Here is a 26,146-nt window from a genome sequence, read left to right on the forward strand (position 1 = left end):
AAAAGAGACGTAAGGGGCAACTTTTTCATGCAGAGGGTCGTACGTGTATGGAATGAGCTTCCAGAGGATGTGGTGGAGGCTGGTACAATTGCAACATTTAAGAGGCATTTGGATGGGTATATGAATAGGAAGGGTTTGGAGGGATATGGGCCGGGTGCTGGCAGGTGGGACTAGATTGGTTTGGGATATCTGGTCGGCATGGATGGATTGGACCAAAGGGTCTGTTTCCATGCTGAACATCTCTATGACGCACAGGTCTCATTCCACCTTGTCTTTTCCCAATCTATCACCATTCACATAATAGTCTTCCTTCCTGTATTTGCTGCCAGAGTGGATAGCCCTACATTTATCCAAATAATATTTGATGTGTCATACCTGTCACTGAACTTGTCCAAATCATATGAAGCATCTCTGCATCCTTCTCACAGCTCAACTTTTCACCCGACTTTGGAGATATTACATTTCGTTCCCTCACCTGGACTCATTAAATATATATCGTGAATAGTTGCTCCAGTCCTTGCCGTACCCCATGAGACATTGTCTACCAGTCAGAAAAAGGCCTGTTTACTCCTGCTCTTTGTTGTCTATCTGCCAACAAGTTTTCTGTGCCTGTCAGTACACTACCTCTAAATCCAAATATTTTAATTGTCCACACTAATCTCTTTTGTGGGACTTCCGCTAAAGCCTTTTGAAAGTCCAAATAAATACTGGTTTCCCCCTCAACATGTCTACAAGTTACATTGTCAAAAAAATTCCATAAAATTTGTTAAAGCTGATTTCGCTTTCGTAGATTCATGCTGGCTCTGTCAATTCTGACACTGTTTTTTGAGTGTAAATCTTTAATGATGGACTTCAGCATTTTCCCCATTACTGGTGTCAGGCTGACCAAACTGTAATTCCCTATATATCATTTTTTAAATAGTGGGGTTACTTTAGTTACCCTGTGGTTTATAGAATCTTGAAAGATGACCACCAGTAACTCGGGGCAGCTAATTCAACACAGCCCATGGATCTGGTATTTTGAGCTCTCGCCTGACGAAATATAATATTAAATGGTGTAATCGCTCACTGAACTGTACTAAATGCCTCCTCCATCCAGTTGGTTCAATAGTGGTACAGTTGGTTGACTAGTTCTGAGCATGCCTTCACTTGCTAACTCACATTGATTTTTAAACTGTTGTTCTTTATCGTTTGAGCTGAAGAAATAAGAACAGAGGAAGGATATTCAGCTCTGCAGACCCGCTATACCATTCACTCAGATGTTTCACTTTAGCTAAACATCTCATTTTTCCCATATCCTTTCGACTTCTCTTTCATATCCAAAATTCTAAAATCACCATCTAAAAGACCCTCAATGACTAAGCATGCATAGCCCCTGGAAGAGAGAATTCCAAAGTGAAGAAATTTTTCCTTTTCTCTGTGCTGGATGGTCGGTCCATTGTTTTGAGAATATTTTCTGTGAACGGTACTCCCAATCAGGTGAAACATGCTTTCAGCATCCCAAGACTTGAAAGCATTATTTTTGTTTTACTGAAACCATCTCTTAATCTTGGAAACTTTCAGGAGCATCGGCCTAATCTACTTAATCTCTCCTTCATCAGCATCCTCTGTCATCAAGCTAATATCATTTCATTTGGTAGTTTTATAAAGCTCACCTTTCTCTAGCATTACCAAGTCTGCTGTCATTGTTAAAATGGCTGTTCTAGGGGAGCTTTGTCTGATTCTTGCAGATTGTTGTACTCAAAGAAAACAGTCACCTCACAATTTATAGCACAATAAAAATCCTTTGCATCCAACCCAATGCAAATTCGCTGAAGGCTCGTAAAATCACATCTTTGATATGTATGTAATAGCTAGCTTTCCTAACACACACTCATGATGTTTCACCATCTGTTACTTATTTTTTGCCCTTTCTGTTCAGTGTCTTAGAATGATTTCAGCATTAAAGACATCATGTAAATGCAGATGGTTATTTTAGAAGAAATCTGGTCAGGTTACTTTCGTACTAACATTGGTCGAATTCTTTGATTAGATTATAGCGTGTAACTCTCTCCCTGTCTCCCTGAAGTATTCTCTAATCTATATAAAGAACACTCAGAACTTGTCTATTAGATTCAAGCCACTGAAAGGTGATCTTGCTGTCTTGGAAAAAGTGAATCGGGGTAATTGCTTTCAATTGTACAATGAGATTAGGCAGTTCGACTCGTCTTTATATACCAGTAAAAGACAACGTAGAACTGGTTAGGATGTTGTCACACAAAGAATTACCATCAGAAGGAATGGTATCCTGGTTCGTAGAATCATAGAATCCCTATAGTGTGAAAGCAGGCCGTTTGGCCCATTGAATCCACACTGACTTTCCAAAGAGCATCACACTCAGATCCACCTCTCTCTCCTGTCCCTGCAATCCTCCATTCCCCTTGGACATTTTTGCATGGCCAATCTACCGAACCTGCATATCTTTGGACGGTGGGAGGAAACTGGAGCACCTGGAGGAAACTCCCACAGACACAGGGAGAATGTGCAAACTCCATACGGACATGGTAGAGTCCAATCTGGGTCCCTGGCACTGTGAGGCAGCAATGCTAACCACTGAGATACTATGCCACCTCAGTTGAGTAGTTCTGAGCAAAAGAGAATCGAAGAAGTAATTGCATGCTGATTTTAAATCATGGAAGGGTACAGAGGTCATTGTGACTGGCTTATCATTCATTTTTCTGTCAAGTATTTAATCAAGTCTCCCTTGACCATGCAATTGAACTTGCTTCCTCCAGCCTTTCAAGCAATGTATTTCAGATCACAATTTGCTGTGTAAAAAAACAAAAACTTTCTCATGTTGTCTTGGATTCTCACATCGATCATGTGAAATCCATGTTCTCTCATTACTGATTCTTCTAAAAACAGTTTCCCTTATTTACTCTTAACAAAACTGGAACAATTTTGAATGCCTCTTTCAAATCTCCTGTTAATCCCTGCTCAAAGAAGAATAGCCCCAGTTATTCGTCATAATGAGACGGCCATTCTGGATGAATGAATTAAAATTATAAGTATGTTCTTGTTTCTCTAATTACCTTGTAAACATTTGCAGTAAATGATGCCAACCATTTAAATTCTTTGATTGCTTTCCAGCCTGTCACTCAATCCTAGTTATCTCATATTCTTTCCATTCACCATTCCAGTCTGTAACTCACACCTACATATTCATTATTCCATATATAAACCATTCATTTCCAAAACTAGGTTGGAAGAATGTCCCTCCAAATTCACTGAACAAACCAGAATCACTTCAGATATCGTTCATGAAATCTATAAACAGCAGTAGCAAACTGCAGCAAAGAAAGGAACAGCGAACTAGTCCGTGGGTTGGCAAATGTGTTTAGGATGTTGAATTAGCTTTATATTATTTGTTACCTGTTATGTAAGATATTTTGAATACTGCTCAATAGTTGTTTTCTCTTTTATTTTCACAGTTGATCTCTTTCCACAGCAATTATTTTGTCCCATGACCAGCTTGCAAACCTTTGAGAATTTGAATGGAGCCTGTCATCTAAGCCGGTCAGTAATTTTACTTTATCCACTTGATACTGATGCTGTACTGTGGCTTGTTAGAACCAAACAAAAATGATTTTAGGAAAACATAAAAATGCTGGAAGTCACAGCAGGTTAGACACCATCCATGGAGAGACAGCGAGTTAACGTTTCAAGTCTTGATGATTCCAAGATTAAGCTTGCTGTCTTTCTGTGGGTGCTGCCTGACCTGCTGTGATTTCCAAAACTTTTTTGTTTTGAGTGCATATTCCACTATCTGCAGGAATTTGCTTTGAAAAATGATTTTTGGGATTTTGTTCAGGTTCTGTGCAGCTAAAACCACTAAAATGCTGTCAGTGGGGCAGGGAATGGATACAGCAACTATCTTCTGATCCCTCCCATGGGAAGGTCCTGTTCACAACAGAATGGAGTGAGTACAGTTTCACCTAGGCAAAAGTGAGGACTGCAGATGCTGGAGATCGGAGTCAAGATTAGAGTGGTGCTGGAAAAGCAGAGCAGGTCAAGCAGCATCCAAGGAGCTGGAAAATCAACGTTTCGGGCAAAAGCCCTTCAGGAAAGCCTGATGAAGCCTGCTTCTCGGATGCTGCCTGACCTGCTGTGCTTTTCCAGCACCACTGTAATCTGAGTACAGTTTCAGCTTTGGCTGTCTCCCTTCCATACCATTATATCAAAATGTTCAAGAGAGTGATGGTGCAATGGCCCTCCAATGTAGTAGGATGTCTGAGGGCCACGGAATGGAAATGTCACCTTCGGTTTAAAAGAAAATGGCTTAATGACAGAACACAGCGAATGGCACTTGGTTGTTTCTCACACTACAGAATGATAAACAGTGGTGCTTACCAAATTTGACTGCTAGCACCACTGCATATATCTACTGGTGTATGGTCTGCAAAGTAAACCTTCAAAATTTGCCAGTGGCAGCAAAGTTTAAAAATATGCCAATGAGGTTGACTCCTGTTGGCTGCAAGAGGACAGAAGGTTGCAGAAAACTAATGGATGGATTTATTGCAACAGTGAGGTGATACCTTTTGGCAGATGGGATAGGGAGTTCCCAGACTGAAATCTGGCTTGATATATTTTTCTTTTTGGTTTTAATGAAGCTATCTCTTGCTGCAACATAAGCTTGGTGGTCTTGCAGATTTGGTTTAATTGGCCTATGGATTCAACTCCCAGTGTTGAGATTACGATAGTCCCTTCATGGAGCCTTTATACAATTGAGCTTAAATTTATCAACTTCAGGGATTGAACACAACATGAATGAACTTTTGACTGAATTCCTTAAACTGAGCTTATCTATTTCTTAACAATTCCAATTAACTCCCTTTCTCAGAAGGAAATGTTTTCCACATCCAACTTCAGCCAAGACCCCATAGAGCTGTGTGGAACTGATGTTTTTCTCAAGAAATGTGTATTTCCCCAAAAATCAACTCCTGACTTTTGAAACAGAAGTGTAATGCACAACTGTTTATTTTGTTTCACCCATAAAATTATTGCAATGTAAACAAAAACCCATTACACTCCAGGAAGCTTTCTCTCACTTTGTATTTTAAAAGAATCACCATGGCTGCAACAAGATAAAGAAGTTAATGACTAAACCCTTTTAGGCAGACAGAAAACTCATATTTCACTGGTTAAAAATCCAAAATCCAAACTCAAAGTAAATGACATGAACATGTATGTTGATATATTTAAAGCACACACCTTACAGCACACGCATCAATTCCTACCTTGAAGGACTTTTGTAAAATTTGGTGCAGCCAATCTTTCAAACTCAGATGTATCGAGCAATTGTCAACATCAAAAAAGCTTTTGAAACAAGGTTTTGGGAGGTTTGATGTTTCATGGTTTTGAGGAGCCAGGAAATAAGAACATCGAGTTCATGAGGCTAGAAAATGTCTTAAATCAGCCAATACGTAAGGAACAAAAGGGAGAAAGACAGTTTATGTGGAGAACAAGAGATAAAGTACATACATTACACAAAACAAGGTATCAGTGAGAGTGAAAGAGTAAGAAACCAACTCATAACAGAGATGAATATTGGAAGGGTAAAAAAAGAAATAGCATCCAGATCCTTAATTTATGTACACGAATATGGAAAGGCTTATACTGTGCTATAAACACCAAGACCTGTCAGTCCAATTAGTCTATGCTGACCAGATATCCCACCTGCCAGCTTTTGGCCTGTATCCCTCTAAACCCTTCCTGTTTGTGGACCCATGCAGATTCCTTTTAAATGTTGTAATCGTTCCAGCCTCCAACACTTTCTCTGGCAGCTCATTCCATGCACTCGCCACCCTCTATGTGAAAAAATTGCCCTGTAGGTCCTTTTTAAATTTTTTACCTCTCACCTTAAACTTATGCCATCCTGATTTGAACTCCCTTCCCCCTGTGAAAAGACTTTATCTATTTATTCTATCAGTGCCTGTCATGATATTATAAACCACAGAGGTATACAATATAGAAACGGGCCTTTTGGCCCAACTTGACCATGCCAACCAGGTTTCCTAAACTGAACTAATCCCCTAAGTGTGCATTTGGCCTATATCCCTCTAAACCTTTCCTGTCCATGCGCCTGTCCAAATGTTGTTATTGTACCCACTTCTACCATTTTCTGTGGCAGCTTGTTCGATATACATACCACGCTGTGTGAAAAAGTCACCTCTCACCTTAAACCAATACCATCTAGTTTTGGACTCCCCTATCCTGGGAAAGTGATCTTGCCTAATCACTTTAGCTATGAACCCCATGATTTTATAAACATCTATAAGGTCATTCTCAGCCTCTCGCGCAGCAGTCAAAGAAGTCCCATCCTATCCAATCTCTCCTTATATCCTTCCATTCTCAGTAATGTCCTTGTAAATCTTTTTTGCACTCTTTCCAGTTGAATAACATCCTTCCTACTGCAGGGAGACCAGAATTGTATGCAGTGCTCCAAATGTGGCCTTACCAATATCTTTTACAGAGATAACATGACATCCTGACTCCCGTACTCAGTGCTCAGACCGACAAAGGCACGCGTGCCAATTGCCGCTTTCATCCTGTCTTCCTATGACGACACTCTCAAGAAACGATGTACCTGTACCCCTCAGTTTCTCAGCACTCTACCATTAACTGTATGTCCTGTTCTGCTTTGTCGTACCAAAATGCAACAGCGAGGATGGTTGAAAAGGAAATGAGCAAAATCTATCAATTATATTGGCAAACTCTTTTTCTGCACAGTCGTGACAGGGACAAGCTTATGTCCAGCTGTACATCTGAAAAGGTTTTTTATTTCCAGTACTTGCCCTATTCATGTTGTTCACTAAGTTGAGCAATATTATTTTGGATTTCTTTCTTTATCTCTCTGGCTGATGGATCACTCTTATAATTGACTCGTGGTTGCTCGGAGAGTTGCTTGGACAGCCAGTGTCCAATCTATGTTGAGTTCATTTGATTGAACTCATTTGCTTCCATACGTTAAATGCCAGCTGCATCGATGTCATGCACTGCCACTTTCAGAGGGCTGAGGGAAAATGATCAAAATAAACTGAAATAACTCCACGGGGCTGGTATCCTGTCACCCAGTCACCCTTTATTTACACGTAGAGAGTCCTTGACACTGATCGAGTCCCATCAGAGCCAGCTCTCAGAGTGAACAGAACCCCTGACACTCCTGTTTCTATCTGTCAGCCAGGGCTCCCTGATTGAATCAGCCTGAATCAGGGAGCTTAGATTCTGAGAGGTTCACCTTGCTGACTTTGTTACACTCATTACACCAACAAATGCTTTCACAGAGATTGGCATAAGAAAGATGACTTCTTGACTCTGTCTCAATTAGTAGACAAGACTTAGAAAACCCACACACCTGATGGGCCTGCCTTTTGAATGTGGTGTGTGTGTGCGTACGTACGTGTACACACACACACACATTTACGGCTTCACGCTGAAGGCAGTTTCAAAAAGCATCTGATCAATTCTTAGCTCAAGAGATGTCCTGAGCTGTAATTTTTTGCAATCAGCTAAAGGCTTTATTCAGTGCAGCAGTTCTCTGGAGGGAAGGAAACACAATGAAATTCAAAACATCAGGCAGAATCTTTTAAATTTCCCCCTCCCCCACCGACCACCTAATTGGAAGCACTTCCATTTTCAGAAGCTCCTTGTTTCACTGAGTGTTCGGAAAATCATCTTGTCCAGATTTGGACTCCTGCCATCGGAAAATCTCAGGAGGGAAGCAAAGTTAAATCTAAATGAGTTCCACTTCCTCATCCTCCCTTCACAACATAAATGTTTGACCTCTATTCAGCAGCCTACTCTGTGTTATGAAGTAAAATCCATAAAGTGAAATAATCAAATTGATATTTATTACCATGTATAAACTACCTCCTACATAAACCATTTTCTCCATGACAGATTGTTGAATTCATTTCTCCTTCTTTGGGGAGCGAGAAAATTCCAGCCTCATTTTTGCCTAAATAGTGTTCTATCCTTCCCCAGTGAACCTTCAAACACTACTCAATTAATCCACTGCTCCTTTAACTGAAAATCTGAAGTGGTTAAACTGATGCCCTCCTGCAAACATGCACTGTACATTGCAATATTTGGAAATAAAAGCTAATTGTTCACCATAATATAACCTGAAATAGAAAATTTGGTACATCGGAACAGGGGGACAACCCCAGAGTTTATCACACCATGCAGTTTGAACAGGACTGAACCGTAACCTAATTCCAAATGTTAGGACACAGCAGTGATCCCTTCTGTTAATTAAACCAAACACCCAGAAAAGCTCACCTCATCTCGTAATCTGTTAAAATATGAGTGGCAGAGAACTCCCAAATTTCACTATTTAAAGACAATAATATCAATTTATTCTTTAACTCTAAAAGTGAACATTAAACAACAACTATTCACAAGCCTCAGCCCCTCCTTTCTCAAAACTGCTTATTACCTGCCTCCAACTCTATAACAAATTACTGTTCCAATAATTCACTTATTAAAATTACATGACCTTAATTTTGAAACTACACAGCCTTTGGTGTCTTTCTTCAGGCTGAGGATCTCCCTGGGTCGTTGTCTTTTTTTTCATTGCCAACGTTTCATGTGAAAAGGTAGCTTTGATAAAGAGTGTTTTCTAATTTCTTCTGTCTCCAATTTTCAAAATGCCTGCATTTTTTCCCCAACATGGGATCATCTGTGATTTTTGTGATGATTTGTAGCTCAGGTTGTGATTCAGATTGTAAGTCTACTCGCTGAGCTGGAAGATTTGTTCTCAGACATTTCATCAGTGAGCTTCCGTTGAAGTGCTGGTGTCTGTCCCACTTTCTATTTGTGTCTTGGTCTGTTGTGTTGGGTGATACTGCTTCTGATTCTTTTGCTGGGAGGTTGGTAAATGAGGGCCAAATCAATGTGTTTGTTGATGGAGTTCTGGTTTAAACGCCAGGCCTCTAGGAATTCCTGTGTGTGTCTTTGTTTCACCTGTCGCAGGATGCATGTATTGTCCTAGTTGAATTCGTGTCTTCCTTCATCTATGTAAGGATATTAGTGATAGTTGGTTGTGTCCTTTGGTGGCTAGTTGGTGCTGGTTTATCCTGGTGGCTAGTTTCCTGCCAGTCTGTCCAATGTAATGTTTGTTGCAGTCCTTACAGAGTCTTGCATATGACGTTCGTTCTGGTGGTCCTTTAAATTCATCAGAACTGTTTAAGTAGATTGGTAGGTTTGCGTGCAACCATGATGTCTCAGGGCTGGAGTAGTCTGGTTGTCATCTCCGAGATGCCTTTAATGTATGGTAGTGTGGGTAGAGTCTCTGGGTGTTGTGTCGTCTTGTTTAGATTTGTTGTGTAAGAATGAGCAGACTGTACACATCGGGTACCTGTTGTTCTTGAATACATTGTATAGAGGTGTTTTCTTCCGCATCTCATAGTTCGTGGGTGCTGCAGTATGTTGTGGCTCGTTTAAATAATGTCCTGATACAGTTCCATTTGTGGGTGTTAGGATGATTGCTGCTGTAGTTGAGTAACTGGTCTGTGTGTCACTCTCCTATAGATGCTGGTCTGCAACTCTCCATTGGCTTTTCATTCTACTGTGACATCTAAGAAAGGGAGTCTGTTGTTTCTGTTTGTCTTTGGTGAACTTTATACCAGTAAGCATGTTGTTTATGTGTTTGTAGATTTCTTCTCATTTGTTTGACATTTGTAATGACAAAGGTGTCATCCACAGAGCGGATCCAAACTAGGGCTGGATCCTGGGGAGGGCTGCTTGTTCCAACATCTGCATTACTGCTTCTGCCAAGAATCCTGATATTGGTGATCCCATGGGTGTACCGTCGGTTTGTTTGTCAGTCGTGTCGTTGAAGGTGAAGTGGGTTGTGAGGCACAGCTCTAGTTGCTTGAGGGTGCTGGCCTTGCTGAAGTAGTTGATGCTGTCTGGTGTTTGTGTCCTTGGTCCGTCTCGTAGTGCAGCCAGTGTTTCTTGAGCTAGGGTGTTGTTTATTGATGCGAATAGGGCCGTCACATGGAAGGAAACGATAACCTTATTGTCCTCTACCTTGGTGTCTTTGATGTTCAGGAATTCATGGGTGGAATGGATAGACTGGCGTGAGTCTTCGGATAGGTATTTCAGTTTGCATTGAGGCTGCTTTGCTAGTCTGTGTGTTGGTATGCCGGGAAGTGAGACTATGAGTCTGAGGGATGCCCCTGGTTTGTGTACCATTGGTAATCCTTCGAAACGGGGTGTGTTGGATTCTTACACAGCAATCCGAAACAAGAATACACAAGACACCCAGAGACTCTAGCCACACTACCATACATTAAAGACATCTCGGAGACTATGACCAGACTACTCTGACCCATGAGACATCATGGTAGCCCACACATCTACCAACACGTTGAAACAGCTCTTGATCAGGACCCTGTACAACAAACAGCAGAACGAACGTCATGTACCACAGACCCTGTAAGGACTGCAACAGACATTATATTGGACAGACTGGCAGGAAATTAGCCACCAGGATATATGAGCACCAACTAGACACCAACAAGGGCACAGGCGATGAGAGACAGCAGTTCGACTGGGACAACATATCCATCCTGCGACAGGCTAAACAAAGACACACACTAGAATTCCTCAAGGCCTGGCATTCAAACTGTAACTCCATCAACAAACACATCGACTCGGACCCCATTCACCAATCTCTTAGAAAATGATCCAGAAGTAATGTCACCCACCACAAGGCACAGAAATAGAAAGTGGGAGAGAACTTCAGTGGAAGCTCACTGATGATGCTACCGAGCACGGTGATGAAACATCTGAGAACAAATCTTCCAGCTCAGTGAGCAAACTTACAACCTGATTGGGTTGTCTTATTGGTTTGATGTTGGCAAAAATATAAATGCAAATTCAGTTGGGTTTTAGTATCTTAGGGCATGGTTCAATTCGAATTGTTGTCAAACAGCAACCAACTCAGGTATCCATTTCACAGCCAAATGTTACATATTTTCAAATTTCCACTACACTCTGATAATGAAATCTAGTCATATCACACAGGTGCTTGTGAGCTCTCAGTTCAGAACAGCATTCACACTTTCTTAAAGGTACAGTACATGCCTTCAATTTTGTAACACAGATCTTTACCTCCATATTGTCTACTCTTGTTGTTCAGAAGAAGTCCATCAGTTTCATGTTTAAAATTATCAGCAGTTCCACTGTCTAGCACCATTTGCAGATGTTTACAAGTTGGTTGATTTGGTTACCCTTTGTAATCTGAGGCTGAATAGGGAATACCAGAAAAAAGGAACAGGAGGAAACCATTCAACCCCTTGAGTCCTGTTCTGCCACCCAATGAGATGGTATCTGGTCTGTGCCTTAGCACTAGCCATCTGCCTTGGTGACTGATCTTCGCTGGTGAAAATCTGGCAATCTCAGCTTTGAAATTTTCAAGTGGTTTCATATCTTGTGGTTCTAATGGAAGAATTTCACATTTTGACCAACCTATGATATGTGGCAAGTTTTATCCCTATTGCATGTGTATCCGCAGAAACAGTTAGTGATCAAAAATCAGCTCGAGTTCCTTTATTCTGCAATTTGTGCTTGTGGGCGAGGTTGCAACCAACTGGATTACCCACCTATCCACATGCCATTCAGCCCAGCACTGAATAAGTAGCCAGCAGTCACTCTGGATTCACACATGTGGATTGATTGCTTGACTAAGTTGTTGAATCACATCTGATGCTCTGATCTGTACTTGCAGGTCAGAACCTTTGGTACAAATGTGAAGTAAATCATAACATGTTCTCCATGTGGGAATTGTGGACTTATTGGGCTGAAGAACCTGTTGCCACACTGCAGGGATTCAATAAAAAAAAGTGAATCAGAGCTGATGAAAAACAAAAGCAAGAATAGGTAATTTGAGGGAGCACATCTTTCTCAATTACATTTGAAAAATTTAATTACACTGTAAATTCTCAAACAACGCCTGCCAAATAAATTATTTTTTTACTGGAGAAACATAATATTAAGTGCAGAATCCTGATACTGTTCTGACTAAATGATTGAAATGACAAGAAAGACAGATGCTCAAGGTTTTGCTATTGAAACAATCCACTATGCACACTGACAAAGAACTCCTTCTTCCAGTCCTGTGATTGGAAATGTTTACACTGGCTTTCTCATGGTCCACATGATGCACTGTAGAATCTCAGAACAACAAGAGCTTGCAGTCATATCACTCCTGTAACATCACACAATGTCCTAGATGCTTAGCAGCATGCAATGAAACAAAATTCGCCTCAGAATGAAAAGTGTTCCAATCCAGTTCCTTTCATTCCACGATCAAGCACAATAAAGCTGCAGGAACAAGTCCACATTGATTTCTCTTTAGTGGAAGGGAAGTACCTGGTCTTGGTTGATAACTATAGCAAGTGGATAAATGCTGACTCCATGCCCAAAACCACAAGTGCCAAAACAATTGTGGTTTTGAGAGAATTTTTTTGCAATTCAGGGGCTGCCAGGGGTGTTGGTCTCTGATAAGGATCCAGTTTATGTCAGAAGAGTATGTGAAATACTTCTAAGTAGGAATGGAATCAAACAGATGAAGACCACCACATCACCCAGCACTGAATATTAAATCACAGCTCAGTTCACCCTTTCAACTAGATGTACTACACTGGCCTGTAAGTGGCAGTACTTTGAAGAATAGCATATTTATTCCCAGAACCAAGATCCCTGAAAGACATTAAATGCTCATTGTCATACGGCTGTTTGTATGATCTTATTATACTTGAGCTGTATATTTCTGTCATTCAAAGTGCATTTCCCTTCAATTTAATTAATTGGCTTAAAGCATTCTTGGACATCTTGAGATCATGAAAGGGCTCTATCAATGATTTGTTGACATGCACTTCTTTGAGTTTAGGAAGTTGAGGGGTGATCTAAATGAGGGATTTAAGGGGTTTCTATTTACTGTGGTGGATGGAATCCAGTTCAAAAAGGTATAATCCTCATTAGATCTCAGCCATTTTGGAGTGAAATCAGAAAGCACTTTTACCAGGAGACAGTAGTTGACATTTGGAACTCTGCCTGAAAATGCTGTTGTGCAGGAAAAAAAGTTATTTTTAATGTTAATAAATTATCTGATAAAGTTATCAAGGAAGAGTGAGATAATTGCACAGACGCTGGTATCCCATCACCAAGTCGCTCTTTATTTATGTATGCACAGTACATGGGTTCTCACTAGCCAGCTCAGAGCCAGTCTGTAGAGCGAGGAGCCCTTCTGAATCTCCTGTTTGTATGTCCACCAGGGCTGCATGATTGGCCCAGGATAACAGCCCCAATTGAGGAACTCATACTCAACATGATCCACCTGGATCTCATTCCACCGGATGCAGATCGGGCATATTGACATATACCGAATTGTAAATACGTCATAGAGGTGTACAGTACAGCACAGAAATAGACCCTTCGATCCAACCCATCCATGCCTACCAGATATCCCAACCCAATCTAGTCCCACCAGCCAGCACCCGGCCCATATCCCTCCAAACCCTTCCTAATCATGTATCCGTCCAAATGCCTTTTAAAAGTTGCGATTGTACCAGCCTCCACCACTTCCTCTGGCAGCTCATTCCATACACATACCACCCTCTGCGTGAAAAAGTTGCCCCTTAGATCTGTTTTATATCTTTCCCCTTTCACCCTAATCCTATGCCCTCTCGTTCTGGACTCCCCGACCCCAGGGAAAAGACTTTGCCTGTTTACCCTATCCATGCGCTTCATGATTTTAAACCTCTATTAGGTCACCCCTCAGCCTCCGACGCTCCAGGAAAAACGGCCCCAGCCTGTTCAGCCTCTCCCGATAGCTGAAATCCTTCAACCCTGGCAACATACTTGTAAACCTTTTCTGAACACTTTCAAGTTTCACGACATCTTTCCGAGAGGAAGGAGACCAGAATTTCACCCAATATTCCAACACTGGCCTAACCAACGTCCTGTACAGCCGTAACATGACCTCCCAACTTCTGTACTCCATGCTCTGGCCAATAAAGGAAAGCATACCAAACGCCATCTTCACTATCCTATCTACCTGCGACTCCACTTTCAAGGAGCTATGAACCTGCACTCCAAGGTCTCTGTTCAGCAATACTCCCTATGAACTTACCATTAAGTGTATGAGTCCTGCTAAGATTTGCTTTCCCAAAATGCAGCATCTCGCATTTATCTGAATTAAACTCCATCTACCACTTCTCAGCCCATTGGCCCATCTGATCAAGATCCTGCTGTAATCTGAGGTAACCTTTTTCGCTGTCCACTACACCTCCAATTTTGGGGTCACCTGCAAACTTACTAAGTATATCTCTTATCCTCGCATCCAAATCATTTATATAAATGATGAAAAGAAGTGGACCCAGCACCGATCCTAGTGGCACTCCACTGGTCATAGGCCTCCAGTCTGAAAAACAACCCTCCACCATCACCCTCTGTCTTCTGCTTTTGAGCCAGTTCTGTACTCAAATGGCTAGTTCTCTCTGTATTCTGTGAGATCTAACCTTGCTACCCAGTGTCCCATGGGGAACCTTGTCAAACGCCTTACTGAAGTCCATATAGATCACACCTACCGCTTTGCCCTCATCAATCCTCTTTGAAGTTTGTGAGACATGATTTCCCACGCACAAATCCATGTTGACTATCCCTAATCAGTCCTTGCCTTTCCAAATACATGTACATCCTGTCCCTCAGGATTCCCTCCAACAACTTGCCCACCACCGACGCCAGGCTCACTGGTTTATAGTTCCCTGGCTTGTCCTTAGTACCTTTCCTAAACAGTGGCACTATGTTTGCCAACCTCCAGTCTTCTGGCACCTCACCTGTGACTACCGATAATAGAAATATTTCAGTAAGAGGTCCAGCAATCACTTCCCAAGTCTCCCACAGAGTTCTAGGTTATACCTGATCAGGATTTGGGGCTTTATCCATCTTTATGCATTTCAAGACATTCAGCACTTCCTCTTTTGTAATATGGACATTTTTCAAGATGTAACCATCTATTTCCCTACATCCTATATCTTCCATATCTTTTTTCACAGTAAATACTGATGCAAAATACTCGTTTAGTATTTCCCCTGTTTTCTGCAGCTTCACACAGGGCTGCCTTATTGATCTTTGAGGGGCCCTATCCTCTTCTGGGTTACTCCTTTGTCCTTATTGTATTTGTAAAAACCCTTTGGATTTTTCTTAACTCTTTTTGCCAAAACTATCTCATGTCCCCTTTTTGCCCTCCTGATCTCTGTCTTAAGTATACTCCTTCTGTCTTTATACTCTTCTAAGGATTCACTTGATCTATCCTGTCTATACCTTATATATGCTTCCTTCTTTTTCTTAACCAAACCCTCAATTTCTTTAGTCATCCAGCATTCCCTATACCTACCAGCCTTTCCTTTCACCCTGACAGGAATATATTTTCTCTGGATTCTCGTTATCTCATTTCTGAAGGCTTCCCATTTTCCAGCTGTCCCTTTACCTCCGAACGTCTACCTCCAATCAGCTTTCGAAAGTTCTTGCCTAATACCATCAAAATTGGCCTTTCTCCAATTTAGAACTTTTAGATCTTGTCATGTCCTTTTCTATCACTATTTTAAATCTAAAAGAATTGTGGTCGCTGGCCCCACTGACACCTCAGTCACCTGCCCTGCCTTATTTCCCAAGAGTAGGTCAAGTTTTACACCTTCTCCAGTAGGTACACCCACATACTGAATCAGAAATTTTCTTGTACACGCTTAACAGATCCCTCTCCATCTAAACCCTTAACACTACGGCAGTCCCAGTCTATGTTTGGAAAGTTAAAATCCCCTCCCGTAACCACTCTATTATTCTTACAGATAGCTGAAATCTCCTTACAAGTTTATTTCTCAATTTCCCTCTGACTACTAGGGTGTCTGTCCCAGTAAGGTGATGATCCCTTTCTTGTTTCTCAGTTCCACCCAAATAACTTCCCTGGATGTATTTCCAGGAATATCCTCCCTAAACACAGCTGTAATGCTATCCCTTATCAAAAACGCCACTCCCCCTCCTCTCTTGCCTCCCTTTGTATCCTTCCTGTAGCATTTGTATCCTGGAACATTAAGCTGCCAGTCCTGTCCATCTCCTGTAATTGCTATGATATCCCAGTCCCATGTTCCTAACCATGCCCTGAGTTCATCTGCCTTCCCTGTTAGGCCCCTTGCATTGTAATAAATGCAGTTAATTTATTAGTCCTACCTTGTCCCTGCCTGCCCTGACCATTTGACTTGCTTCTGTTCTCAACTGTACCAGTCTCAGATTGATCTCTTTCCTCACTATCTCCTGATTAAGGGCTTTTGCCCGAAACGTCGATTTTACGGCTCGGATGCTGCCTGAACTGCTGTGCTTTTCCAGCACCACTCTAATCTAGAATCTGGATCTGACCAAGAACATGTGGGATGCAAAGAGGAAATCTATCCTTAAGCAGTAGACCCATCTGGCTGCAATCTGGTGTATCGACAGTATGCTTTGTCTGTCGAGTACTGAAGATGTCAAGCAGCTTGGCAACTTTAACCACTTCCATCAGGACTTTAGATGTGACATCTGGTTTGCTGTCAGCCCCTCTCGATCATCCATCCTCATTGACGATGCGGTTGAAGTCTCCAGCCAGAATGACCAGCCTGGACATCGTCTGCAGCAGTGGCAGCTCTGCAAGTCGGCCAGCTGCTCTCTTATTAGCACCAGGGCATACACATGAATGAGACTCGGGAGCATTTCTGTATATAATGTCTCTACAAGGAGGCACCCGCCCACCACCACCTTAAGTTCAGAACTGTTGAAGTTGCCTCCTCGCAGCAGAATACCGAAGCCGGAGGATTGACAATTTGTTCCCTCCAACCAAATTGAAGGTCCGTGGGCCTATAAGCTTGACCGTTTCCAGTAGCTGCTGAGGTCTGGTATCCTCCACTCCTGCAGAAACAGTAGGTCTGCTTTGGTGTTGGCCACGTAAGTTAACGTGAAAAGACATTGCATGGTAGATTTAATGCCATACACATGAATGTTGGGAATTTTAAAACTTTATTATACATAGACCCAATGTGCGTTTGCCTGTAATCTTGTCACTGGGGGGACTCCCTACCTACCTGTGGGGTGGGCGAACTCCGCACTGATGTAGCCGTTCTGTTCCTTGCTGGGAGGATTGCCCTGGTCCAGTGTCGTTGGGGTGAGAACAAAGCAAGGAAGGTCCAATTTGGAGTCTGACGGATGAGCTGTCATGCTCGGCTCCAGATTCAGAGCATCGCTGCTCCCAGTTGCCCGGACCTGTGGTGTGGTGGGTACCCCTTGGTTCTCGATAGCTGGAGGTTGGCCTGACCTGTCCCTTTGCCACGTCCGATGTTTCCAGGTTGGGATGTTGTTCCCATCCTTCTCTCCCATGGTGCTGTGCCCCTTTATTTTGTTGGTGGCCATCTGTTTGCATATCTTCATCATCAGAAGAACTGCTGGTGTGTTTATTATGTAGCCAGATGTCTTTTCCTTTTGCGGTTCTTGTTCAGTGATATCCATTCCCCGCCTTCTTCATTTGCTCCTCCTCTGTTGATTCCTTTTGTTCAGGTGGTGGTTAGGTCGGTTGATGTGCCTCCATACTGGCTACCTTTTCCTCACCTCCAGACTGTACCACCTCCTAGGTGCTCCTGGAGCGTGACACCTTACTATCCTTTGGGGTGCATGGCTCACATGGCTGTTTGCAGCCATCTGAGTTTATGTGGCACCCCTCCACCCATTCTTGGGCAGGCTTTGTACAAGTGGCCTGCTTTCCCACACAGGTTGTGGTTCTTTGACTCGTTGCAGTCTTTAGTCAGGTGGCTCTCCTGTTTGGACTTCCTGCAGAGGGTCACTTTTCAGTCAGCTGCCATGTGCCCTGACATCCTGCAGATTCGATGCACTCCAGGCTGCTCTGTGTTTATCAGGTAACTTCGGCTTCCTCCAATCGTGAAGCTGGAAGGCGAATGCAGGATGTTCCTACTAGCATCCACCTTCAGGGTCACCTTGATCTACTGCTTGCTGGTCCAGATCCAGATTCCAAATGGGTTCACATGTTAGCGCTGCCCCCTTCAAGTTGTCAGGTTGTATATGTGAATTGTAACAACCCGGTTCCTCTGTGCAGGTAGAATGAACAGTGGTACCATTGACAGGATGGAGAGGGGACCTTCTCCTCAACTTCCTTCATGAGATGCTCCCGTTGCTCCTGAAGGTGACATTGAAATAGCCCCTCTTGGGGAAATCCTGTGGACAGAAAATATCTGCTGCTTGGACCTGCAGCAATCAGGAGGACTCTATTCAGGAAGAGGTTATAGTCAACCGGCGATCCTTCGTCTACCACTTTGACAGCCACCCTGACTATATTTCAGACTCCCTGATCTGGGCTGTGGGCACTACCAGAAGCCAATGCACTGTTTAGCTGGTCACTGGTTTGGCATTAGACAGAAGCCAGTATAAAGATCCACCAGTTACAGCTCAGCTCAACCAATGATCCTCCAAGTTCTGCTCTCAATCACAATCCAGCGATGATCTCATTCTGATGTTGAAGATTCTCAGCTCAAACTCATCCTGGGGCAAACACCTTCCCGAGAGAAAACAGGGCTTGGAAATATAGCAACTATAATTTTTTTTTAATGGTATAGCCTCATCCTGGGAGAACCCTTTTTTATTTCGAAATTTTATCTTATCCATAAAACTATGTCTATATATGTACATAATCATTGAAACAGTTCAGTTCTGTATAGTGGCATATGAAGAAACAAAGAAACATTGGAGTTTGACTGTCCACTGTAATTGTATGATCTCTTTTCCCTTCCTGTATTGCACTGTATCACCTACGAGCTAATGCAATGTACAATCCTCAGCACCTCTACTAATCAGTATTCCTGACTTTGTTGTCTTCTCACAACAGATAATGACCAATATACAGGCAGTAATAAATTAAACTACCAATAGCAGGCACAATCTGAGCTCTTTTATAAAGTCCTAGCCTGTGCCTGTTCATTTCCTGACATCTCATTTAAATTACTGTAGGTCACTCCGGCCTCTTGACAAGATTAATGAAACAGGAAATGAGAGTCTTGAAACAGCAGAGCTGAACTTTGAATTTTCCAACCCACCTTTTCTGAATATGTTCAAGTTGTGATTGACCTTATACGAGACTCATCACCAAATGCAAACATCATTTGTCCACTGTCAGTTTAATTTTTTAGTTTTCCAATTTTCTCTCTATCTTTTCCAATTGGGCTGTGGTCCACCAGGTATGGTTGCCCATTTGATACTTTACTGATGAAATGGTAGTGTCACTGGATGAAAAGTCCAGAGGCCTGTACCACTATTATGCACATGTGGATTCAAATCCCATCACAGGAGTCATGATGGTGAGCATGACAGTTGTTCCTGAAAATCAGTGATTTACACATGTCCTTTCGGGAAGTAAATCTGCTGTCCTTACTTGGTCTGGCCTGCATGTAACTTCAGGCCTTTAGCTTATGTTATTGAGTCTGAAATGCAAGAACCAGCAAGATTTTGAGTTCAAGGGCCTTAGAGATGGGCTACGAAATGTGCCCTTGCCATCAACACTCGTGTCACCGGAAAGAATTTTTAAAATTCATTTTGTCCTTTCAATGGGAGGCTTGTGGGCTTGTTGCCAATGGAATTATTACAGTTGAGCATACATACTGCCCATATTTAACCTCTATGTTCTTCAGCAGGATCACGATGAGAACATTGATTGTGTTGATTATTTTACCTCATGCTTTCTTCTCACAATGTAGTTAATGCAGCAGAATAGATTTTAAAGCATCATGAGGGCTTGGAACGAAGATGAACAGATGCTAGAAATAACGATTTGACTTGCATACCGTTCTCTTGCTCCAGCCTGCACCCAAACCACAAGACATCAGGGATATCTAATAACACTACGTAAAATGGTTGTCAATCACTTCAGGCCAACACAGGCTGAATGTGGGGTAGGGTGGGATGACGTGACAGTGCTCCAGGTAAGCTGAGAGGGCCTTTGGCTCCACCTACCTACTAGGTACAGCAGAAGATAGTGTAAATTCCCATGATGAGATACTTCCCACAACAAAACACCCACTCTCCTCGCAGCCAAGCATGCACTGAGAGCAGCCCAGTTGTGAAAGCCACTTTTATTGCAGATTTTAAATCCTGAGGAACAATTTGCTCAAAAGGGAGTTGGGTACAGAGGAGTCCAGAGGCAGAATCGTTTGAATCTCTCGGCATTTGAATCAAATTGGAATATCTTGGCCCATTTCCATTCTGGAAGCAGACATCACCACCTTACAAGACACACTGCAGGTACTTACGTGGCCTCATGAGATTTGTCACTTGAAAGGACTACAGTGACTTTTCCAGGTGCATGTCAACCCTTGAAGTGATGTATGGAATAAAATATATTAAAAACTTGGGTGTCAGTTACAGGTTGGAAATTGACCTCAGATGAGATCAGATATCAGTCTTGAAATCACTCAAGGGGAGTTATGGCATCTTTTTTGGCAGGGCTTGATTTCATTAATTTTGAACCCATAATTAGCTGCGATTTGCAGATTGCCACAGCCAGCACATTCAGTTGTCTTGTATTTTGAAATGTTAGCTGTGACAATACCTGAATTGTAAAATCCTCCTCATTGTCTTTCAATTGCACCATGATCATGTATTTTCATGATGCCCCTTTCAGCACATGTTTAGAAGTATTTGTTTTCCTCTGAATCTGGCCTCTTGGGCATGCCCTATTTTCCTTGCTCCATCTTTGGCTGCCATGCTTTCGGCCGTCTTGGCTCAAACCTCTGAATTACTTGCCTTGCCACTCCCAATTCTCTGCTTCCCTCTGCACTTTTAAAATTGTTTTTGACCAAGCTTTTAGTCATTTACCTGATTTCTGATTCTTCAGGGCAGTACTAGCAAAAGTCAGACATGTCTTGCTTGTAATGCTTTAGTTAAGGACCATGAAACATTTTAATAATTAAATGTGGGCTCCAGGTATTTAGGCTGTTCACCACTGATATAGGTTTTCCGAAACAAAACCTTAAAGAACCCCGTCTGGAAAGTAAATTCAACAATGAGTGATGAAACGACATGAACTTACCATGGTTCAGACGCTTCTTTCAACTCAAGGCCTTGTACACTTCGGATCACTGGTCACCGAGCATCACATAAACATATGTTGTCTCTTTTATGAATGCAATTAGATTATAAGGTTGTGCTTCTGCTGTTTGTTAACAGTTAATCCCTTCCAAATCTCTGCGTCTGTGATCTCTCAACCTGACAGCAGCAGCCCTTCAATGCGAATTAATGAAAGGTTTCTGAGTCAAAACTGCTCTAAATTTGTTTGAACCTTCCTTAGTGGATGGCTGCAGTTGAAAAGCCATTTTGAGGGTTTTTGCTGTGTCAATATTGTGTTAGTTCATGTTGTGTGTGAGCATTGAAGGCACAGAGCGATTCAACATGCATGAAGGGCTCAATGCCGCAACTCACATTTGAGATATTTGGGCTATTTCTGTCTGGTACTTCAGCCTACAGTGATGTTCATTCACAGCACAACAGTCTGTGAAGCCCCCCTACTTCCTCAGGTTGGAAATTTGCTGGGAACTGCCCAGCCCAGCAATTAACACCCAGCTTTGTTCGCAGTGATTGTTCGGTGAACATTTCATTGCCCCTTTATTGGCGCATTGCCCAAGGCAACTTGGATTAATGGTTGCTTTATTCTGCTGACAGTCAGGGTTTCTTCAGTCCAATCAGTGTCTATAAAGAGGATGTGTTCACTTTGAAACCTTATCTGAGATGAATATTTCTGACAGGTTGCAAATCAGCATGATTTTTGCCAATGCAAGTAGGCTAATTAGATTAATTTATTCAGCACAGGAAATTTACATAAATGCTTCAAGCATTACTTGTCAGTGGTTGCATAATGGCATAATTGAATTCTGCTTGATATTAATGGTGACATTTCCAAGAAGATATTTTGTTCCCTGCTCCTTCTCTCCCATTGCAGATATATCTTGTTGACAAAAAAAGAGCAATATATCTCTGCCTTTTTGAGGAAAAACTGGTTATGTTACTGGACGAGTAATCCAAAACCGAAGACTAACAGTCAAGAGTTTACATTGTTTGAGAATTTGAATTTGGTTTACAAATAAATCTGAAAGTAACAGTAAATCTGAAATTATTCCTAAAAATCAACATGAAGCTATGAGACCATTGTAAAAATCCAGCTGGTTTCACTCATGTCCATCAGGGAAGAAAATCTAATGTAAAAGCAAAATAACATGAATGCTGCAAATTTGAAATAAAGATCAAAAAGAAATGCTGTAGATACTCATGTGGTCAAGAACACAGTTCATGTTTCAGGCCTGTGACCTTTTGTGAGAAGTAAACCTGGTGTCTCGGCCCCAGTGAAGTGAGTTGAAGTGAAGTGAAGTAAAGCAAGATATTCCCTTGTTGCAAGGCCCTTCTTCAACCAAGGATGAGCATTGAACACCGGCTTTGCCAATACTTGTGTGACAGGAATTCCTTATAAAAAGGGAACTGGTTTCCCAGTTGGGATTGCTGCTATTGTCTTGTTCATAAAAAGACAGAGGATTTGAATTCATTTTCTTTTTGAAGGGTCATTGCAATGAGAATTAGGGAATGAAATAACTGCACAGAGGTCAGTATCCCATCACCCATTCACCCTTTATTTACTTGGACACAGTACATAGGCTGCAGCAGCTCGGAGTCAGTCCCCTGAACTGAGGATATTTAAAATCCCCTGTCAATATTGGTCAGCCAGTGTCTCCTGATTGGCCCAGGTTAATGAGGTCCACTTTGTTCCAATCACGACAGGAAACTGCCATTAGAAGGAATATATCTTAGTGGACAGTTGACAGAAGCCCACCCTAACCTGAAGTGAGTATAGTGCTGGAGCAAAGTGCTTGGTAATGGGGGCAGATTAGGAAGTGTACATAATGGGCTTGATGGGAAGCAGTGCGAGAGAGTAAAGTGTGAGTAATTTCATATCACAAAATCATCTGTAGGGTTAGTCATGTCTCAGTTCACTCCAAGTGTCGGCAATGGGACTAGTTTAAACTGGGGGGCATGGGCAAGTTGGATTGAAGGGCCTATTTCCATGCTGCTGACCTCTATGACTCTAAACATAAATATCTTAGTGAAACAAAAACTTTTTCTCAGCCATGAAGAATTGGCATTTGCTTGATGTAGCTGAAGGTTGTCTGCATATCTTAGGTAACGGTCCATTATGGATAAGTACATTCAGATGATTTGGATGGAATTGAAGGTTGTTCAGAGGATGGAAATGTGGGGATATATTGGTGGCATGAAATAATGACCCCCAGTGCTTCAAAACATGATTGTCTAAATAGAGAAGAAAAAGCCAGGCACTACTTTGAGTTTAAAACAATGTCTTGGTCCAGTTTTATCAAGTGACTCTGTAGATATTGAAAGATAAGCTTATTATTCAAACTTATCTTGTAGCATTCCGCCAATTGAGCGTCCCAAATCGTCAAAGTGAAAGATTTTCCATGTGTAGACAAAAAAAACGTAAATCCTCTTTGCACGAAACTTTGGCAGAGGAATCACAAGGCTGTACAGGAAAGCTGAGCAAAGGGATATAATTTAACAGATTACTGTGTACTGTCATGAGGCTGAAGTCAGATTTATTCACTTCCTGTTTTTTGTTTTTGTTGAACATGGCATTTTACTTTGAAAATAACACTCTGCATGACATGCATGAAAAGGAAAAGCCCAAAATCAGATTTAAAAACTGAAAATGTACAGTAGAGTCATCAGCAATGGAAGAAACAGATAAATTAAGGCAGTGAGTTGTTTCAATTGTAATGCAGTGCCTGAAAAAGATTGTGGGTGCTTTACCAAAAGTAACTTTCAAAAGGGAATTAAATATAAAAGGTAAACAGTCCAGTTAAAAGAAGAAAGAACAAGGGAATGGAATGAAAAACACCGTTCTCTCAAAAAGCCGTCACAGACACAATGAGCTGACTGGCCTCCTTCTTTGCTGCTTAATTCTCTGACAACTTAATATCTGCAAGACAGGGAGGAAAATGTTCTCCAAGTTTCCCTTTTCCAGTATCCTCAATATATGATCACTGGATTAAGGCAATTAACTCCCCATCACCCACATTCATGGCCTTGAAACAGTGAATATATTATGTTCAGTTGGGGTGCCTCTGCCTTTCACTCCCTGTGGTCACCAGACGCAGTGTTGGAGTCAGCTATTGATGTTCACAGTTTTCATTGGGAAACTGGAAGTGGCAGTGGGATTGTATTCCATGAGTCAGTATCTGCATTTCCCTATTTGGTGGTCCACTAGAATGAAGGATGCCTTGCTTTCATCTCGCTTTTATGGGTTCTGATATGGATGTTAAAGTCAATGTGAGATCTTTGGACTCTGCCAGATGTGGGACATATAATGCTTGAAGAATGGGTAAATGGGTTATTTTGAGGTTTGTGCACTTCCTTGAACAGCTTGACGTGGCCTCTGCATGTTCCCGGTAAAGTTTCTTGATACGTCTTTCTCCATTTTGGCCAGGCTCTTCCACAAGTCCATCGGTATTTTTGAACTTGTTAGGCACGCATTAAGGCAATGTCCAAAACTTTTCCTCCATTACCTTGACAATATCCTGCCAGACTGACCTCCAGGTAGAGCAGTTCCTTCAGGAATCTGGTGTGAAACAGTGAAGGAAAGAAAAGAATGAAAGTTTCAATGCACTGAGAAGGACAACTAAAAAATAGATTTCTTTTGTCTCTCCAATTCCTGACATGTTCAACTTATCATTACTAAGGTGTGAGACGTGTCAATAATGTGGAGTGAGATGTCTCCAGCAAAAGTAATTATTGCCAGTTGACGTTTGCTTCAGATTCCTGCTCAGTTTAAACACTACCAATCATTTGGAAAAAGGATCTATATCTCACACCAGAGATGTCTGACACCTACCCTACTTGGTTGGAATCAGCACAACTGCAGTACATGTGAGCGATGACTGTAATGTCCAAATTAACTGTCATGTCTGTTATCTGCCCACCTTCTCAAACCTGAAGCACACAAACTGGCTGTTGGGTGCAGATAGAGTCATTGAGCTGGTCCATCCCAACCAGATACCTTATAATAATCTTGACCCATTTGCCAGCATTTGGTCCGTGTTCCTCCAAATCCTTCCTGTTCATGTACTTATCCAGCTGCCTTTTCAATGTTGTAATTTTACCAGCCTCCTCCATTCTGTACGCAGGCCATCCTCCATGTGAAAAAGTTGCTCCTTGGGTCCCTTTTAAATCTTTCCTCTCTCATCTTAAACCCAAGCCCACTCATTTTGGACTTTCCAATGGTGGGGAAAAGACCTTGGCAATTCAGCTTTTCCATACCCCTCAGGATTTCAGAAACTTCGACTCTCAAGGGAAAATAGCTCAAACTTCTCCTGAAACCTCAAACCCTCTAATCCTCGCAAAATCTTTGTACATCTTTTCTGAACCCTTTCAAGTTTCACAACATCCTTCCAGTAGCAGGGAGACCAGAATTGAACACACTGTTCCAAAAATGGCCTAACCAATGTCCTGTACAGCCACAACATGACCTCCAACTCCTACACTCAATGCTATGACTAATAAAAGGAAGCATCCTTCCAGTAGCAGGGAGACCAGAATTGAACACACTGTTCCAAAAATGGCCGAACCAATGTCCTGTACAGCCACAACATGACTTCCAACTCCTACACTCAATGCTATGACTAATAAAAGGAAGCGTACCAATGCTCCTCATGAGCATTTGACAGCCTGAGCAACTCTTCAAGCCAGCAACCACCACTCCTGCAGTTTCCCCAGCACCCCACATCCCATTCCCAGAATCTGCATTTTAAAAAAATACATTGTTTCACCAGGGCCTGCGCTGAATTTGGGAAGGTGGTGAATGAGCTGCATTGCTGCAATCCGTATGGTGTAGGTATACTCACGTTGCTGTTTGGCAGGGAGTCACAGGATTTTGACCTCATATGACAGTGAAGGACCTTGCTCTGATTCTGGATTCTAAAATGCATGAGTTAAATTTATTTTGTTGAACATTTGT

General features: G+C 42.0%; 1 long non-coding RNA gene across 2 annotated transcripts in view; it reads left to right on the plus strand.

Moving 5' to 3' along the window:
- LOC122543068 overlaps positions 1 to 26,146 on the plus strand; it is a 33,967-nt gene that overhangs the window by 6,942 nt on the left and 879 nt on the right. For both annotated transcript variants that reach the window (XR_006309911.1, XR_006309912.1), the window contains one exon: positions 3,471 to 3,555. This is a non-coding gene — a long non-coding RNA (uncharacterized LOC122543068). The remainder of the gene's footprint in view (positions 1 to 3,470; positions 3,556 to 26,146) is intronic.

This window comes from Chiloscyllium plagiosum, chromosome 42, assembly GCF_004010195.1.
Source record: "Chiloscyllium plagiosum isolate BGI_BamShark_2017 chromosome 42, ASM401019v2, whole genome shotgun sequence".
Taxonomy (NCBI): domain Eukaryota; kingdom Metazoa; phylum Chordata; class Chondrichthyes; order Orectolobiformes; family Hemiscylliidae; genus Chiloscyllium; species Chiloscyllium plagiosum.